This window comes from Astyanax mexicanus, chromosome 13, assembly GCF_023375975.1.
Source record: "Astyanax mexicanus isolate ESR-SI-001 chromosome 13, AstMex3_surface, whole genome shotgun sequence".
Lineage (NCBI taxonomy): Eukaryota > Metazoa > Chordata > Actinopteri > Characiformes > Acestrorhamphidae > Astyanax > Astyanax mexicanus.
In genome coordinates this window covers 1,538,666-1,559,810 of record NC_064420.1, presented here as the reverse complement: position 1 = coordinate 1,559,810, position 21,145 = coordinate 1,538,666, and the positions used below count along the sequence as shown (strand labels likewise).

General features: G+C 36.7%; 1 long non-coding RNA gene across 2 annotated transcripts; it reads left to right on the top strand.

Moving 5' to 3' along the window:
• The first annotated feature begins 2,220 nt into the window (after positions 1 to 2,220).
• On the top strand, positions 2,221 to 20,734 carry LOC111194077 (uncharacterized). 2 transcript variants are annotated; one of them, XR_002650877.2, is made up of 5 exons: positions 2,221 to 2,710; positions 15,314 to 15,407; positions 17,264 to 17,356; positions 18,776 to 18,836; positions 20,141 to 20,734. It is a non-coding gene; the product is annotated as an uncharacterized LOC111194077 (long non-coding RNA). The 2 variants fall into 2 exon arrangements; XR_002650875.2 differs by having other exon boundaries at positions 2,224 to 2,710; positions 20,566 to 20,734.
• Positions 20,735 to 21,145: the final 411 nt, after the last annotated feature.

Here is a 21,145-nt window from a genome sequence, read left to right as displayed (position 1 = left end):
TGCAAACTGAAATATTAAGTTGTATGGTTCTGTACAGTTGAATTATGCAGAACTGTGGGAAATGTGTGGAATTCCCCGTCAACCTGGTGAATTCTAGGAAGGTTTTTTCTAGGAAGTGCAGGCAGTGTGTGGGCACCAGCAAGGTTATCAGGTGTAATAAGAAACCCTCAGGTTCCACAGGCTACAGCACAGCACATATACACTACTTCTACACTACTTCTGAGGTTGTTTCACCAAACTTCTGGGCTTTTGGAGACTCTGATTCTACTCCCGCACACCCCCCTCATATAATTTAGCAAATAAATAAATAAATACATACATACAGTGAAAAAAATATACTTAATTGTACTTAAAACCTATTCGGAAATGTCTAAGTATGTTGTAACAGATTTATGTACTTACTTAAAATATATTAAAAGTACATTAATATTAAGCTTCATCATATGTTTGAAAGGGAACTTTGATCATACTTTTTAAAAAGTATAATATAGTGTATTTTAAAAGAAATACACTACTATGAGGTACACTAATGTAATTCAATATACTTCTAAAACACTTATTTCCAAATATACTTTTGTACATTGTTAGTGTGTTAAAAACAGCTGTTAAATCTCCGGGCTCTGATAACACTAGAAATCTTTAACACAGATAACAGACTGCTGCATTAGAGAGGAATGAGTTTTATATTTAAAAATACACATTAAAAAAAACTCCTGCATTTTTCCTTCCTTTCGATGATGATCTGCTTTTGTTTTTAGTGTGTTACCCGCTTCTGTGTGATGGTGGTCTCCATTACAGGCCGCAGGATTTGCTACCAAAACAAGAGCTGTTTTTGACAGCCCCCCACCGAGCCGCCCCGTCTTTCTCAGTGCGCTACAGCAGAACACACTTTGGAATTATCCCGCTTGCGATAATTTTAGCTATGTGTCTGAGCGACTTCCACTTTTCGGAAGCTAGGAATGTAAACAGTGCTCCATTCTTGTTTACGTCTGGACTTTGTGGTATAGAATTGGCCCCAGACGGGACTGGGCCGGGAGATGCAGTCTGCAGCAGCGGAGGATTCCTGAAGCTTCGGCTGCTTCTTATTCACTGTTTTTCTGTTTTTAATCTTGTTTTTATTGCAGAAAACTACTATCACTTATTGGGTCACAGTTATAGTGCATTTCCACAGATTTTAGGGTTGTTAACGATGAGAGCAGTTTAGTTATTATGATGGTGAAGAACTTCAGTGTGTAGGCCTACATACAGGATACAAGGAGTTTACAATGAAGTTTAATAGTATATATTTTTATTTTTTAATATACACTACTGTAAAGTTGCTGCTTTTTTTTCTTATCGGTGACTTTATTACTACACTTATTCACCTGCAAACTAACTTTAATTCTGATTTTCTTCTCTGCTGAAACTGAGATTTAGTCCTTACTCATGTTAATCTGAGCTAAAGGCTAAAGCTGCTGTTTCCATGTGGGTCAGCCAGACGTGACTCTTCTTGTAGCATTTTTTGGGGAGTGTAGTGGAATCACAAGTATTTGCAATGTATTTTGGAGATTGTGTTATGCGATTATTATTGATGCTGTGATGTTAAAATGAAATATGGAAATTGTAATTTGGTTTTATAATGAATTAATTTATACAAACTGTATAGAATATAAACACATATACTCCTCCCTCAAATACATACACTTATTATTAATATTTACAACTACTTTGTTTTCTACTAAATAATAAAAAAATAAATTAATTAATAACAACAACATAAATCATCATCATTTGTACCAATAGTATTATTATTATTATTATTAATAATAATAAAAAAATATTTCTATTTCTCATCTCATTCGTTCTCTCCATCTCTCTAATTCTCTCTCTATCTTTTTATTTCTCTCTCTCTCTCTCTCTGTGGAGCGCGAGCAGCGCTGGAATGTTTTCAATGTAGTGCGCGCGGAGCGGGGCGCTTGGGCTACGCCCACTTCCCGCTCGCCCAATCCGGAGCGGGCAGCTGTTTCAAGGCGCCCCTTGAAAGCCCGTCAAATGCAAAACAATACGGGAAAAAATAACAAAATGTCGTTTTATTTTTATTTCGGCCTCGTCCTGCGCTCGCGGGCCGCGCCGTTTCGCTAACTGAGAGCGCACGCGGTGGGGCGGTTCGCTTGCTCGCGCGCGGCTGCGGCGGCTGGGGCTGCGGCGCGTGGGCGGAGGGCGCGCGCGGGGGTTGTTTATCTGTAGTAAGGGGGAACTTGAAACCGCCCCCTTTGCCCCATGTCCTCGGTTGTTTTCCTTCTTTCGCCCGGATTCTCCGTGCTGTCGGAGCGGGACCGGGGGCTTCCACTCCACCGCGGGGGGCTCGGGGTGAACACGGGCGGCGCGGCGGCTGAAGCGGGGCTCTCTCGGCCCGGAGAGGAGCCGGTAGGAGCGGAGCGGAGGACGAAAACAAGTGCCATGCCCCTCCCATGTGAGCGGCGGCGGCAGAAGGCGGGATTACAGCGAAATTATAAACAAAATAGTCATTTTCTCGCTGCTGCCCTGATTAGGGGCGGAAGGTGGAGGAGTGATAGCCCGGATAAATTAATGCAGGTTGTTGTTGGGGGTCGTTAGGATGTTGTGCGCGTTAGATGGAAGTTTCTATATAACGTCAGGTTAACTATAATCATCGCACAAGTGCAGAGACAGAGAAGAGCGAGGGGACGTCCAGCTGCAGCAGCCAAAACAGGTAGGACATGTATTAACCGCCCATCAAACACACCGCGCGCGCCTTCCTTCATCTTCTCCTACAGACAGACAGGTAGATATCTCAGCCGTCACCAGCCGCGGAAACCCGCTGTTTACCATCTCACCTGAGACCAGCGCCTCTCCGCTCCGCTGCTGCTGTTTTTCTATTCTCAGTTCTAACACTGACAGCTGGGAATAACGCAGTTTATCTGTATTCAGAGTCCATCTGTGTCCAAAACAAGTTGTTTACTGGCTCTTTTTTAACAAGTGCAGGTTCCTCTGAGGAAGCCCTGATACAAAACAGCATTAAATAAACGTTCATCTTTTAAAAATAAACGAAACGTTCATTTGAATGTTTTGAAGGGTTAAGGCTCGTTTACTTATCATTATTAGCTACAATAATTACAAACAAAATATAGGTTAACAGTTACGTATTTAATGTAAGTAAATTTTAATGCAGTTAAAATAGTATATCAGTGTAAAAATCGATATGCACGAATAAATCAACGTTGTTTCAATAATGCATTAGAGATGAGATGTTACATCCTTATTTGCTATCTGAAGAGGGAGCACGTACATTAGGTATTCTTAATAATGTTAAAAAAAGGAAAAAGAAACATAACATACAGTATTTCAGCAACTTCAGTAAAATAGCTCTAATGAAGTAGTCAGATAATGAAGTAATAAAAAAGCATTGCTGTTTTTTTAATGATTTTTTTAAACACATTGGAAACGTTACACACTGCTTATTTACCGTGTGTGTGTGTGTGTGTGTGTGTGTGTGTGTGTATGTGTATGTGTGTGTGTGGAGGGGGGCGTTGGGTTGTTGTTGACAGACTGAAACCGTCGACTCGAATTTCTCCATATATTTATATTTATAGCTATCGTTTATCTAGCCAGTGTTTTGTACCTGCCTATTTTTATTATTTAAACACATATCTAACATATTGGCATAAGATCATATCAATCACCAATTTTTTTCTATATTTAAAATGAATAAAAAAATGTAATAAGAACACGACTCGGCGAATCACTGAATCACTGAAGCGGTGAATCAATGAACCGGTTCACGCTCTTAACGCTCAGCACACAGCTATAGACAATGTTTGTAGGTATTTCTGTCTATGAATACACGAGATTACAGACCTAAAGTGATATTAATCATCTGGGTTTTTATTGTTTAAATAATAATAATATATAATAATATTTATATCAATCCGATTCTGAATCAGTGAATCGCTGAATCGGTTCTAGCTCTTAATGCTTGTGTGTGTGTTTTGTTTTTAACTCAGCACACAGCCATAGCCAATGTTTGTAGGTATTCCTATCTATACATACACAAAATATTAATCAGCTGTGTTTTTATTGTTTAAAATAAAAAAATAAATAAATAAATAAAATAATAATAATAACAGTCTGATTCTGAATCAGTGATTCGCTGAATCGGTTCTCGTTTCTCTTAACTCCTCTGTGTGTGTGTGTTGTTTTTTTAAACTCAGCCCGCCATTTTGTTGAATTTAGTGCGTCGGTTTTGGCTCGGCAGCGCGAGCTCCAGAAGGACCGGGAGGTGGGGGTTCGGGAGGGCAGGTCGGTAAAATCGTGCACCCGCTTGTCTCCCGGGCGGGGAAACGCAAGGTGCCGCGGTGGAATGCGCGAACACGCCCGTCGGGCCTGCGCACGCGCTCGCGCGCTCTTTCGCTCGTTTGTACAAACGCGCGCGCTCCCGCGCTCCCAGCTTCAATCCCCTCTGCTGATTCTCGCGCCTGGCGCGCGCTCCACTGCTGTTAGCAGACCTGAGCTATATATATATGTATAAATACATATACATGCATTTATTTAGTCATACTTTTCTCCACTTTTTATTTTCTGTCATGCACTTTAAACCTTTCCTAAGTTTTTAAATTTATTTCAATAACTTGAATTTATATCAATAACTTTACATAAAAGTTAAGTTATCCCAGGGAAGCGACTACACACTGATGGTGAGTGTGAGGAACACCATCAGTCATGATTTAGTAACCCACATCTCCAAATGGGACAGATTTTTAAAGCAATTTAAATGTATGTCAGTGTAAAAAGACTGTTTGGAAATGTGTTTTATTATATTAGTCAAAAAGGGAAAAACAGCAAACATGTCAATCATCAATATTAAATTGTAATATAAATGTATTACAATTTAAAAAGCATTTGCTAAAACATGTTGTATCTCAATATAATATAACAGTATATAACATTAATTTTCTTATTTAACACTTTTCCTAAACTAAAATACAAGAATGATGTGTTTACACCATGTTTAATATAAAAGCTGTTTGTTAGTTTAATAAGGATTAAACTAAATTGTAAACACACTGATAAATTAAAGTTATGTTTTGAATGAAACTTCTACGTTATTAACTTAATGTACAATAAATTACTATGACCTCATTTAATTGTGCTGACCTCTACGTTTTTTTTGTTGTTGTTTCTGAATATATCCCTAATTAGTCCAAGTTGTTCATTGCTGTATAAAAGGCTTGATCTTAAAATGACAATACTAGGATTTATCGCAAAACTTTTTGACCAGTGTAACCTCCAATAAAAAATAGTTAAGTTATGTAAGATCTAAAAAAATAAAAACAGAGAATTCCTCATATATTTGAATATATTTGAATATTGTGATTTTTTTTTTACAATATCGCCTAGCCCTACTGGATAGTCCTGTCTTATTTTTTTATGAAATGAAAGCCAAAATTCACTCTGTCCAATAGGAGCAGAGCTAAAGGACTGTGTGTTTGGGCAACCCTCACACTTTTAGTGAGCTTACGTACACAGACAGATCCTGCTCTGTGAAACAGAACCCCTGCTGACGGGAGCAGATGCCCTGCCATCTGAGAAAAACAAACAGGAAAAGAAACGTTCCTACAGCAGGTTGAAGGCCAGGGGTCTCGTCATCAGTGACGTGAGATTCGTCCTGATCTCAGTTCAGGACCGTACCCTTTACACACGTCCTGTAACAGCAGCACAGGAGTTTTTATGAGGATGTTTATGAGGCTACTGTTGAGCGATAGGCTACTGTTTATCTGGCAGCAGCGCTGAGAACCTGTTAATAAGAATACCAAGAAAAAGAGCACTTCACTTCTGAACTACTTGGAATTCAGCTCTGGAAAAAAAATATGTAGAGCATTTATTTACAGAAAATGAGAAATGGCTGAAATAACAAAAAAGATGCAGAGCTTTCAGACCTCAAATAATGCAAAGAAAACAAGTTCATATTCATAAAGTTTTAAGAGTTCAGAAATAATTAATATTTGGTGGAATAAACCTGGTGGTTTTTAATCACAGTTTTTTTTTTCATGCATCTTGGCATCATGTTCTTCTCCTCCACCAGTCTTACACACTGCTTTTGGATAACTTTATGCTGCTTTACTCCTGGTGTAAAAATTCAAGCAGTTCAGTTTGGTGGTTTGATGGCTTGTGATCATCCATCTTCCTCCTGATTATATTCCAGAGGTTTTTAATTTGGTAAAATTAAAGAAACTCATCATTTTTAAGTGGTACTTTCAAGCTTTTAGTGATTTGCAGCATTAAGAAGCAAAAGTATGCATTCAGTATCATTCAGCAGTTTTATATACACAGTTTTCAGGTATAATTTCACTATATTTACCATGTCACACACAAAAAAAAACATAAACAAATCATCACATTGTACATTTCAATGCTATGATTTAAAATATTTTTTTTTATCCCTTATTTTTTCAGTTTCATATTAAATTTATTTTACATCAGCTGTCTTCTATGATTTGTTTGTTTTATTCCTGCTACTAGAATTCTTACAAGTTATTTTTTCTCATTTTCCATACAAACAGATTATAAAAAATCACCATTCAATGCCTTTACTCTTTTTTTAACTCTTCTTCTGTTTTATAGACAATTTACATCATCAACAAATCAACATATTCTCACAGTTTTAAGGTCTTTGCCGTCCTTAACTGAACAGTACATTAATATTAGCTCAGTCTGTTCTAGAGGAGCCGAGCTTTATTGCAGAAATCTGTAGTGAAATCGACAATCTACGGTTTCATATTCAAGTTTTAATATTTATATGAATCCATTGAAATGCTGCTGTCTGCTGCATGAGGAAAACATGCTCCTAAAGGCTGGTTTATACAGTGAAGCCTGTGTGAGCGCCCTACGCAGCTGCCAGTTTCTCAGTTTAAACCATGTGCGCGGCTCAGTGGACCAATCACAGCTGCTGCTGCTGTCTGCATCACTCAGTGTTATATTTACAATATTTATATTTCTGGGAAAGTGCTTGTCGGTGTAGGTTTTACTCAGATTTATAAAATCTGCACCAGACTGGAGAATTAGTGTGTAAATCAGTTTAAATCAGTTTAAATCACTTTGTCGTTGCATGTTTGCAGAAATGAGGAGATTCTTCTTAATTAAGGAGGCTGTAGAGTAGTGCTGTGCAATATGACGATAAACATCATTTCTACAGTAATTTCATCAATTATTCATGCAAATATATGAAGTAGGCTATGGTGAAATGTATTGGCGTGGTCACTTTGCATAAACTTGGTTTATATAAGTGATAATAAAGTAATCTTCGCAAAAAAAAAGCTTTATAATGTGGTTTTGCGACGTGGCGCTGCTTTACGTTATTTGAGGGTCACATATATTGCTGCACTAAAAGTTGGGTTTAATGTCACTTTGAAATAAAGATGGAAAAAATTCATCAATGATATAGTATTTTGTCATATTTTTCGAAGAATAACTGAAAACATATTCAAATGCGATATATCATGATATATATCGTTATCGTGATATAAAAAATTCCATATTGAGATATATGATTTTTTTTCCCCATATCGCCCAGCACTACTGTAGAGGGTTCAAGCATTTTTCAAGGAGTTTTGGGGGGGCAGTTGCCCCCTGCTGCCCCCCTCCTAGAACTGCCATTGTTTAGTGAGTGTAGGGGGTATATATTAAAGCTATATAAAGCTACATACAGCCTTTGGTTGGGGCCTATTTTTGTCCCGAGGAGTGAAAGGGCACAGGCAAATCCGGGCGGTCAGTCTCTCTGGGAAGGAGCCAAGTCCCTTTCTGATATGAACAGCAGCTCGTAGGATTTTGCTGTGGTTAATGAGGATCTCAGCAGGCAGAACTCTGATTTTAACTAAGCAGTAAATCAGTTTTTGAAAGCTTGACACTGGTGAAATGGTTTTGTGAGGAGGTGTAGTGAGTGGGAGGGGTTTGGGTTGGTGTAGTAATTGGTGACCAGTTCTCTATAGTAGGGTTTTGTACTGGAAAGAACTGGCAGGTGATATAATATGTTATATTTATTAGAGGTGAGTAATATACTGATATTTTATCAAATCAACATACATTTTCTTATTGTGTTGACAATATGCTTTAATAAGCTTATCAAGGATAATATCGTAAGTGCTTAAAGAACTAATTTCAGTACAGAGGGTGTAAAAAAACATGTTTAATTGGACGATGATGATGAAAAATTTATGTATTACAGTGTACATGCAATAAATGCTGGTTCATTTTGTCTGCATGTCAAATGTCCTTACATGTCGTGATTACTGTACATACACATCAGGTGGGGACTTTTATATTTTTTGCAAAACATAAAATTGCAATACTATGATATATTTGTATATATATTTTAAAAACACAATTTCTCTACACTGTAAACCTGAGTAAGTTGCATTTTTTAAAGTAATGTTTACTGAAAACTTGAGTTAATTAGACATTAAGTTTATTTAAGTTATTATGCCTAAATTGCAGTATACTTATATAGTATACATGACATCCTCGCGGTGTTCAGTAGCTCCTCCATTTCCACTCACTGTTGTGTTTTTAACGTGGATCTCCGTGGAAACCGTGGCGCGCCCAAAGTGTACAGTAATTACGGTGCGCAGCAGTGGACAAATATCTATGTTGTTAAAAGGTGAGGAGACGAAACTCAGAGATGTGCGTCCGGACGGGACTAAAATTACCGGAGGAGCACAGAGTTCAGAGAAAAACAGTAGATAATTCAGAAATAATCGTTGACTAATCGACTAATTGAAAAAATAATCGCCAGATTAGTCGACTTCCAAAATATTCATTAGATACAGCCCTAATTACAAGTTGATTTACCTGAAATATATATTTGTTTTGTGTGAATGTGCAGTATATGTGGCTGTTCAACTGTTCATCTATCTCAAACTAGTTGAAAGTATGTTTGGAAATATTAGAATTTCACATAAAATAGAGTTATTTATTTGAGTTTAAACCAATTTTATGTACTATTACAGGTGCGATCAGTTTACTGGCTATTCTTTTTTCTTTTCATTAATTTAAGACTGGTTTTAGTGCTCCTGGTCGAGTCGCATGTTTGTGTGGTGTTGTGTTTGTGTTTATGTGGTGCAAAGCAGCTGCAGCAGCCGCGCTGAAACTGAAACTGTGCTGTTAGACTGTAAAGTGAGCAACGCATCATTTTATAACTTCTGTGACCTTTTCTGCATATATGTATTTATATGGAGATATAAACACTGGCAGTTTAATAATGTAGCTGAACTGTGCTTTAATTATATAGAACTATTGTCACTATCCATATTTTTCAGCGTATAAAGCAAATTTTAATATCAGACAGACATAAAAAAGCTATCCAAACACATTAATCATTAAAAAAACATAACTGTAATTAACCACATTTTTTTGGAGAATTGATAAGCAGGCCTGATTACTGCGAGATCTGTAGAATCAAGAAATCACTTAAATAGATCTTAAAAAGCATCACATTATGCCCCAATCAGAAGAAATGAAGCTTTGGGAACCACAGTAAACTGCTGAAATTGCTCCAAAAGGGCATGAACAACTCATCCAGGAGGTCACAGAAGAACCTAGAACAACATCTAAAGAAATGCATTTCTCACTTGCCTTAAGAGTGTGCATCCAAATGTGGATATTTTTATTTAAACATAGGCTCCCTAAACTCCCTAAAACTTCATTACTCCAAGTGGTGGCGCTATAATTACATGAATAGAGTTAAAAAACCTGCGGTGGACAATATTGGTTGTTAAATTACGAGAAACTGAAACAACAATAAATCCATAATTCCTGAAATTTGCTTATTTAGGAATATTTTATCCTCTTTATTAACATTAACAGATGCCATGAAGTATCGTAGAGAATTCAAGTCTTTTGATATATATGTCAGAATTAGGAATTGCAATTTATCATATATAATGCAATACTAGTACTGTAGGAAAGGTGATATATTGTGTTATTGTTTTAAATAAATTGTCAAGATAAGTTTACTGATGAGCACGAATGTATAGGTAGGGTCTGTGCGCTTTCAAAGTTCTACCAATGAAGTGTGGAGCTACTTTGAGCTTTGTGTTTGTTAATGGTGTAAAAATAGAGATTCCTTTGTATGGGTATGTAACTTTATGCCCCTATCACTTGCACTGTAAGCGATTGTAAGCATCAGATAAAAGCTCTGTATTTGAAAACTCTATGAGAGAATGAAGATGGGCTATTTAACAAAAGTTTGTACTCATTATCATGTTTCTCTACAACACAAGTTTATTTCACACCAGACTTCTCCTTTAATATTTATTTCTTAAAGTCTGTAGAATGGTGCTGTATAAACTCCCACATCCAGCTTATTGTATATTTTATAGCTGTAGGAGTCAAATTATGTCACATTTCACAGCTAAGCCTGGAAACTCTGAAGCATTTATGTGTCAAACCCTCTCTGGAACACATCGTTCCTTCTTTACATCTTTCTTTTCTGTCTTTCTGCATTAAAACCTGTATTTATTATCTATTCCGCCTGTTCTTCTGTTACACAGCACAGCTTACTAACTGTCAAACAAACACCTGCTGTAATGAGGTTGGAGAGGGAGGAGGAGGTGGTGGAGGTGGAGGTGGTGAAAAGGGGGAGTCTGGGGCTTAGTTTTACCCTTTTATAACTAAAAAAAATGCTTATAAAGGTAGGAGTTATTGTGATAAATGAAATATAGTGTGTATTTTGGGTTTAAACCCTGTACATAAGCCTACACTTCAGTTCTTCACCCTCACAACTGTTTATTTAATTCCTCTCATTAATAGAATATAAGTTTCTTTAATAGAGACTAACAATAGAACACACTGGGGCAACACAAAGTATTAATGTTAAATTATTACCAAATACATTAATAGTTCATTGCATTGTATTGTTTCTGCATTCAACAGCAGGATTTATAACATGATAATATTAAAACCTAGTGTTCAAAAGTTTTTATATTTTGTTTTATATTCTTTAGTTCTGTGATATATTTTGCAATATTACAAATACAAGATTTTTCCCAAAATTCAATGATCTAAAGGTCAGTGATCCAACATTAATACATTGATATGAATAATTATTGTTATGATACTGCGTAGATAATTAAATCGATACCCAGGAATGTATATATATATATATATAAATTGCACAAAACATTGCCCATTCTGCGATGTGACTATTGCACATATTGTGCAACCCTTATCTAAACTCAAAAATATTATTATATTGTGTTTTTTAAATATTGTGTTTAGAGTATACATTATTAAGCATGTTTAGAATACCGTCAGTACTTAAAGAGTACTTAAGAAAAAACAAAATTGCAAAAAAAAAACATAATGTACATTATACATGAGCGTAATGTAATTTATTTTATTATATAGTGAATATTTAGTGAATAAATATGTAATCTGTTGTGTTTGGGCTATTTTTTGGGGACACAGACCTCCAAGTTTTTTTCAGTCCCCAGCACTTTTTTGTGTAATTCAGTACTGTTACAAATGAACGATTAGTCGACAAATGAAAGTAATCGACTTTATAATTGATTAAATCGACTAATCATTGCAGCCTTAATGTAATTTACTAAAATGTTGTTGGCTGAGGGAAACACCATGCTATAGAGCAGAGGCTGACAGACGATGTCCAATGTGGACCCAAACCTATAAACTACTGAGAAGAATTAAATTCTGACTGTATTTATTTAAAGCAGCAGAACTTTTCTTGTCTTTACGGTATACACGCTGTGTTTTGCGGCGCAGTAAACTCATAGACCAATCACATGTGCTGTATGATCGCCAAACACTCTCATCTGCCAATCAGATCTGTGCAGATCAGCGCTGTCCCCGCTAGTGAATTGGGACTAGTGAGAGAGACAGGGGAGGAATGTAAACAAAAACTGGCCAGAGAGGCGTTTCATTATAATTATTAATATTATATATTTTTTTTCATCTGTATCTATATCTTTATCTACATAAATATATGGACCATACTGACTTCTAATCAAATACCCCTGCTCTAGAGGGTTTACCATATCACAATATACAGATATATAATATTTTTACCATATCGCCCATCTCTACATGATAATTTAAATGGTTTAATTTGGTGTTTCGTAAGCCAGTTCCTCTAAGTGTCCTCCTCTCAGAAAAGCAGAAAATCACCCAATGAATCAACACTCCCACCCCCTCCTCCTCCTCACTACCCTGCCTGCGCCTAGCGATTGTGCAATACCCCTCCATCTGTGTACACGAGATCTTATTCTAGGGGACGCCGAGTTCACGGATCACGTTCATTCTCCTCCATTTCCTGCACCGTTTGTGCCGAGCGGAGCTTCATCATTGAGCGAGCAGGCGGCCGAGCGCTGACGCAGGAGGCCATTTTCCCCCTCGTCCCTCTTTCAGCAGCACACACGCGCCTCGTATGTTACATAAGATCATTCCTATGGCTGCATAAGCCCCTCAGAGAGGACGGCAGGGCGGGAGGGGCAGAGACTGTGCAGAAAAACACATATCAGAGCTTCTCTTCTCGCCATGTTTAGTGTGTGAACAGATTTACCCAACAGCCAGTCGCTCAGTAAAACCCTTCTCAATAGAGGTGGGCGATACGGCCCTAAAATAATATCACGATTTTTATGTAGTGGTGTGCTATATCGTATCGTACGCAATAATATCGCCATTATTATTAAATATCGTGAACGACATATTACACCCTGAAATATTGTGCATATCAACCACCTCTAATTATCATATCACATCAGGGTACTATTTATTTTATTATTTTTTTTGTTCACACTGTTCTCATTTCCCATTATACTGTATATCTACTAGAGACTATATTATAGAGATTATATCTGTCCAGTATCATTTATTTTATTTCAGTCCTGGATATATTGAGATATTGATTTCTGTTAAAAATCTAATTCTAAATCTAAAAATATATATATTTTTAAATATCTCAGTTAGGGGTGTGCCATTTCACATCTTATGCAATAAAAAAAAATATATATATAAATTTTGTTGCAGTAGTGTATTCTTAAAATATTTTTTCATCAATTCATCAGTTCATTGTTTTGTCATATCGCCAAGAGTATCGTTTTAACGAAAATACCATGAAATATTGTGATTATTATTATTTTAGCCCCATATTTTCTTGTTTAGACATATCGTTGATACTCTGCCAGTTAAAATAGTTCCATTGCTGCTCTTGCTCTTGCTTTGTAGCTGCGTTTGTGCTGTTTGGTTTGTAAGCGCTGCTGCATCGTTGCTAGGTTACATGTACTGTATGTGGCAGAGTAATACGTACATGAAGAGCTTCGGTTACAGTGCATTACCGGCTGATAACGGCACTCACGTCAGCCAATTACATCGCAGGGTCGGAACTAACTGTGTTTAGTTTAAATACTTTAAATATCGTGATATAATATTTTGTACCATATCGTCCAGCTCTGTATGAAGCTCGTTAGGTGTGTCCTCTTTAAAAAATAACACTGATTTATGTTTTAATGACATTTCAGCCCAGTGCTAATAAATGTTTGCTATTTGTCTAAAATATTCCAGAGATGTTAACTATGTTAGAGGCCTTTAAGCCGTAAAAAACAGCCCTGCTGCTGCAGATGTCCTGTTACAAAACACGGCTCCCATTTCTGTGCCCGTCTTTAGCGTGGCATATGCACTGCGAGGGCTCGCTCCTGCCAGACGCTCCTGTGATGAAATGGCGGGAGTGGTTTTAGTGTGTGTGTGTGTGTGTGTGTTTTGCACTGCACTGAAGGTACAGCTGAAATGTGTGGGCTTTCCCGCCCTCTGTGATTATATAACGTATAGCAGCCGTGGCCAGAAGCCTCATTTAAAACAGATTTTCTGTTTCTGTGTTTCTGTGCAGGAGAGGAGGAGAGGCGAGCGCTTTTTATTCGTGTTTTTTATGTGTTTTTTGTGTGTTTAATGCTGATGGCTGCTGCTAAAACAAAACGAGGCATGTACCTCATTCCTTTTCTGCATACCAGAGACTGGTAATGAAAAAAAATCACATTTTTCTACGAGCTATTGGACTGTTTTTGGTTTTAAGGTTCTAGTTTTAGTTTTAATCTCGAGTGTATTACTGTGATTATTATACCACAGTTAATTTAATCACAGTTTATTTAAAGATTTTAAAGAGTTAAATAGGAAGAGATAATAGGATCTGTTTGGTTATAAACACTCCACCAGTTAAAAATGCTATTGAACTGTTTTTTTGTTTTGGTTTTAAGGTTCTAGTTTTAGTTTTAGGAGTGATGAACTAGTCGTTGTCCGGAGAACTGAAATTAAGTTTATTGCATGTTTAAATACTAGAGATGTAAGAAAATATCAATATTTTAAAGTATCTGCATCAATACTGTGTCAATTCTGTATAAATTTTAAAACACATTTTTTAAAAACACATATATATATATATATATATATATATATATTTGTAATTATTACACTGCCTGGCCACAAAAAAAGCTCATATACTCTAATATTTGGTTGAACCACCTTTAGCTTTGATTGCTGCACAAATTCACAGTGGCATTGTTTCAATAAGCTTCTGCAACGTCACAAGATTTATGTATTTTAATCCAGTGTTGCTGCATTAATTATACATTATTCACCAAGATCTGCAGCAGCATTGATGATGGTAGAGTCTGACAGCTGCACAAAGCCTCTCTTCTCCATCCAGCACATCCCAAAGATTCTCAATGAGGTTAAGATCTGGACTCTGTGGTGAACTCTCTCTCAATCCATTTGAGAAAATGATAAATGATGATCTCATGCTCCCTGATCTCCAAATAATTCCATTGATTCAGGAATAACCTGGTCTATATTCAGTATATTCAGGTAGAGTCAGCTGACCCCATTCATTCTTTCAGCACATACTGTTGCTGAACCTAAACCTGCAGACCAACTGCAGCATCATTAACCAACCCCACATCATTTACTTACTTAGTTAAATCCAGGTGGAGACTTTTCTTTATTCTTTAAAAGTATGGATATAGAAGAGAAGAGATGTTAGCAATAAATGCATTCATACAATACAGATGCTTCCATATCCTTGTTGTGTTGTTGCTTATTAAAAAAAAGCTTTTTGGTCACTGGTGACTGGTTTGACTGGTGACAGCTTTAAGAGGGATCCTCCTAAACCACTGGGCTTAATCTCATTAGTCATTTAGTTGTAATGTAATTTTATGTAATATAATCAGCTGTTAGGCTGCTAGAGCCGACTTGATTATGTTTTTTTTCTGCAGAAAGAGCTGATTTAGTTTCTTTTTTCTGTTTTCTTGTGGGTCAGACAGGTCAGACGAGCGCTGAAGATGCCCTGCAGCACAGCAGCATCTTCCTGTGATGTCCTGTCAGAGCCGGAGGACAGCAGGACGGCTGCCAAGGTAACGATATTTTTATATAAGAGCTATACCTGTGTAATACACTGTTATACAGGTCCTGAATGAGGATCAAGGGAAGTTTTTTAATGCCATCATTAGGCCACTTCAAAATAATCCGTTTCTCTGATTTTGCTATTTATAGGTTTATGTTTGAGTAAAATGAACATTGTTGTTTTATTCTATAAACTACAGACAACATTTCTCCCAAATTACAAATAAAAATATTCTCATTTAGAGCATTTATTTACAGAAAATGAGAAATGACTGAAATAACAAAAAAGATGCAGAGCTTTCAGACCTCAAATAATGCAAAGAAATCAACAAGTTCATATTCATAAAGTTTTAAGAGTTCAGAAATAATCAATATTTGGTGGAATAACCCTGGTTGGTTTTTAATCACAGTTTTTTTTTTCATGCATCTTGTCATCATGTTCTCCTCCTCCACCAGTCTTACACACTGCTTTTGGATAACTTTATGCTGCTTTACTCCTGGTGCAAAAAAAATTATTCAAGCAGTTCAGTTTGGTGGTTTGATGGCTTGTGATCATCCATCTTCCTCTTGAATAATTCCAGAGGTTTTCACAAAAAAAGTTGATAACTGATGAGCACCAACGGATAGGTATCTTTTGCTGAAAATATCTTTATAATATCATGAATTTCTGTGGAATTAATGTTCAAATATGTTCACTATCTGTGCACTTTTAAAGTTATCAGTGCCTCATTTTAAATATAAGAGCTCTCAGAATTTTAACAATGAAGTGTGGAGCTACTTTGAGCTTTAAATAAATTGTGTAAAACTAGTGATTTCTGTGCATGGGTAACTCTATGCCCCCATCACTTGCATTGAAAGCCTTTTGGGAGCATCAGGTAAAAGCTCTGTATTTAGGAATGCTGGGAGTTATTTCACTACAACTTAAGCTCATTTCACACCAGACTTCTCCTTTAATGTAATGCAGTATTATTCTCGAGTAGCCCGTTCACTATGACATGCTCACACTCGTTTAAATAGAGAAATGCACTTTGCTGAGCTCTGATAAATATTATGTCATTTTGCTCGAACTTCCCCATAACCAGAAAAACAAATGTGTACCTTGATCTCAAATATGATCCGAGGACAGCGCTCCTGTTTTTGTGAATGTAAGACTGACCCGAGTCTGCTGGTGTGGACGAGGAGCTGAGGAGGGGTTACTCCTGGCCGTGGATTTCACAGCGTGCCCTGGTGAACTCTCAGCTCTGTGCATAATACCCAAACCCTACGGCCGCTCTCATTGGCTGGCTGGTGTTTACAGGCTGTGGAGAAGCTATTCTCTAAAGCCACAGGATTCTCTCGCTCACTGGAACGAATGCGATGGAATTTTTGGACGGAGACAAAAAGGTCTGCCTGAGACACAATAAAAGTGTTTTTAAAGTTAATATATTTAATGAACACAGTGATGAGCAACGTTTCTTTTCACCCACCAAATAATTGGCATTCCCCTATCACTAGTGATGCCACAACACCAGGATGGTTAAGAAAACTAGCACACACCTCCTCCGACACATGTGAAGTCTTTTTGCACCTTTTTGCCGAGTAGCATCACAGCAGCGCTAACGCTCAGCGACTCTGGTGGTTTTGATACATCAGCTCACAGACGCAGCCTTGTGCTGATCCACATCACCCTAGGAGTGATGAGAAGGGGGAAAGAGAGAGCGCCATCTACTGTACTGTACTATCTATCTACTGTGTTAAACCCCCTCTCTGATACTGATGTTGCGAGAGATTTTAAATTTGAAATCTATTCTAATTCAATACAACTATATTTAATATACATATAATTACAAAAAAATGACCTTTTTTTAAATGTTGATGTTTTCTGCAGATTCCAGACGGATGACTGAACCGGAGATGAACTCTTTCAGGAGCAAGACCTCTCAGGACCTGGACGAGACGTGGCCACAGGGTTTATTTTAAGGTATTTTATTTTTGGTATGTTAATTTATACCTAGAAAACAGTGGTTCTTTTTAGTCCACTTTTATCAGTGATCAAACTAAAATCTTCAAGTAACTACCATCTACTTTACCTGTTGTTTAAAAGCATCTTTTAACTTTTTCTTTAATTCTGATGTTTTGTCACTTTTTTACATAATGCTGTATGAATTTGGTAGTAGTAAACATAAATGCATTATTATGCTATACTGTGTACTGTTGTTGTGGTACAAAGTACTGTTACTGTGTACTAAAACTATTGATTTTATGTTTCACAACCAGTGTGTATTTTCTGTGTCAAAATATGGTGATACGCTAAACACTGACGTGTCAAAAGTCTTTATATATATATATATATATCATCAAGTCAAGTCATTATCAACCGCTTTATCCATTAAGGGTCGCGGGGGGGTGCTGGAGCCTATCCCAGCCAGCATCGGGCGGAAGGCATATATATATATGATAGTTTTCTTGAGAAATAGACAGAACGCACCAGTACACATTATTTTTTAGTGCTCTATTAAAGATAAATAAATTAAACATTTTATACTAAAATATTGTAATGTTTTGAGTTGCTGAGATTAACTGAAATTTTTAATAGAGAAAATAGAGTAGCTCTAGTGTAGCTCCATATTCCACATTCAACAGCATGACCATGCGAGTGTGTGAGAGAAAGAGCAAAAAAGAGAGAGAGCATAAACGAATAAACAAATCAGCATAAATAAAAAAAGGTAATCTACCTTCTGAACTCAAAAATAAGTGTTGTTGTGTAATATTGCTAAATATAGCAGCTAATATTTTACCAGGCTCTGTCAATTTTATCCCATAATTAATTTGCTTTTTAAAAAATACCATGTTAAAGTTTCCAGATTAACTGCATGTGTTAACAGTTTATATACATGTCTATGTTTTTTTTTAAGCACTTATGTTTGTATTTGCAGTTGTTGTTATGAGGTGATTTTAAACGTAACATTGGTCCAGTGGTCTAAAGTGCTGCCACTATTATCGGCAGGAGATCGCTGGTTCGAATCCCAGTCATGCAGCTTTTTTGTCATCAGCTGCTGGAGCCCTGAGAGAGCACAATTGAGAGCCTTGCTCTCTCTATGGGTGGGTACAGTACAGTAGATGGCCCCTTGCTCTCATCATTCCTAGGGTGATGTGGATCAGCACAAGGCTGCGTCTGTGAGCTGATGTATCAGAACCGAGTCGCTGTAGGCGCTTTCCTCCGAGCGTTAGCGCTGTGATGCTACTCGGCAATGCTACAGCATCAGAGTAGAGAGTAGCAGCTGAATGGGTGGGACAATCGGTCAGAAAAGTTGGGAGAAAATGGGAAAAAATTAAAAATTAAAAATAAAAATTGGTGTGCAGTGTGGTTATTAATTAATGTACCTTGCCTTGTCCTCAGACTGTGAACAGTGTGGAGCAGGATTCATAGGACCTGTGGAGACTGAAGGCTCACACACCAGGTAATACATTGTGTGTGTGTGTGTGTGTGTGTGTGAGAGAGAGAGAGAGAGAGAGAGAGAGAAAAAGAGAGAGAGAGAGAGAGAGAGAGAGAGAGAGAGAGAGAAAAAGAGAGAGAGAGAGAGAGAGAGAGAGAGAAGTGGAAGGCTGGTAATCCCCTGCTAGTGAATTGTTGTTTTTATTAGCTTACACATTGAGCACTAGTGGGCGGAGCCTGAGCACAGAGAGGGGCTGTGTTTCTCTGTGTGAGAGTGGGCAGACAGCGCCCCCTGCTGGAGAGCAAAGGAACTGCTGGAAACCCAGATCCGTAAACAATATCCATAAATCTCTGATAAATTAACTCTTTAACATCCTTATCAGTTAAAAAGCAGTGGATTTATTATTTTATTCTTGTTAAAGAAAAAAAAATGTTTTTTTTTTGTTTGTTTGCTTGTTTGCTTTTTCCTTAACACAGAACTTTATTACATATTTCAGTACCACAGACTTATTTTTTATTTATTTATACCTTTTATAAACCATTCAGACTCTACTTTTATAAACTGTTCAAACTCCAGATATATTAAAGCTTTAAACTCCAGTTTTAAACCTTTTAAATTCCAGTTATAACGCTTTTATAAACCTTTTAACTCCAGGTATAAACCTTTTATAAAGTATTTAAATTCCATTTATAAAGTTATAATAGCGCTTTTAAACTCTGGTTGTAAAGCTTTATAACTCTAGTTTTAAACCTTTTATAAACCTTTCAAACTCCATTTGTAAACCTTTTATAAACCATTTAAACTCCAGTTATAATAAAGCTTTAAAAACATCTAATAAAACCTTTTAAAGTCAGTATTTCCAGTATTCTCCTCAGCTCTGAACCGGAAGAGAGCGCCACCTACTGCACCCACCCTCTCTCTCTCTCTCTCTCTCGGACTCCGGTTGCTGATGGAGAAGCAGCATGAACCTGAATTCAAACCTGCGATTCTTAGTCCAGTGGAGCCCTGCAGCCCCAAGTTTTTGAAATATACGCCTTTATTTAATGATTGTTTTATCACATGATAAAACCATAACATTAGAAAATTGTTGGGCAGAATTACATACTTTTATATATAATTGAAAACATGTCTATATTTAGTTATATATATATATGTATGTATATTTTTGGTTTATTGGAAGTGATGGAACTCTCAGGTTCAGTTTAGATGCATCTTCAGTATTTTTTAGTGCTTTAAACATATTTTAGCCTGATCAAACTGTAGAGCAGAAGTTTATTTAAGCCAATAAGATGATTTTATACTGATTTATTTATTCACATCACGTCCAGATGATCCTCTGGGAATCCGGTTTCGGCTTTTGCCTGGTTCAAGTAATCCAGGATAGGTTGGTTCTCTGTAGTACGGCCTATTCTTGATTACTTGTGTCGGGAGGAAGCTGCCAGCAGCAGGATGGAGGACTCGGCCACGCCCTCACGACCCTGTAAAATAAGAGAGCACCTAAAAAGGATGAGTTTCTTTGATTTTACCAAATTAAAAACCTCTGGAATATAATCAAGAGGAAGATTAATGATCACAAACCTTTAAACCACCAAACTGAACTGCTTGAATTCATTTTTGCACAAGGAGTAAAGCAGCATAAAGTTATCCAAAAGCAGCAGTGTGTAAGACTGGTGGAGGAGGAGAACATGATGCCAAGATGTGTATATAATACGTATGTTAATATTATCTCTGTTTGTCTCTGTGTTTCTGGAAGGTTCCTGGGTCGTGGTTCGATGGCGTGGAGTTTGAGGAGCAGAGCTGGAGCAGATATATTCAGTCAATATATTAAAATTTTTATTGTAAAGTGATTGAAGAGTATTTTAATTTGTCCGCTCATCATGAGGAACTTCTGATACTGTATAAAGAACAACAGCTAGAATTAAAATTTATTTTAAAATAATTAATTTAAGTATTATTAGTATTAGTATTTAGTATTGTTTAGTATTATTATTCTGATTCTGATGTGTATTTTCCACAAAACAACAAAGAAAAGAATATATTATACACATTATATGTATATAATTAAGTTTTAGGTTCTAGGTTTTATGTTATTTTCTAGCGACTCAAGGTTTAAACTGTGATTTTATTGCTGTAACATTGTACCAACAAATAGGAAAACAAAATAAAACAAAATATTTTGGAATCTATAATGGTTACTGCTTATTTTGTTCATGTATTGACGAATTGATTGATTGATTAATTGTTTAAATGCAAAATAACACAGCTGGGACACATTTACTGAAAGGCATTTGAAAACTAATAGCACCCCCTAGTGGACAATCGTGTTAAATGCG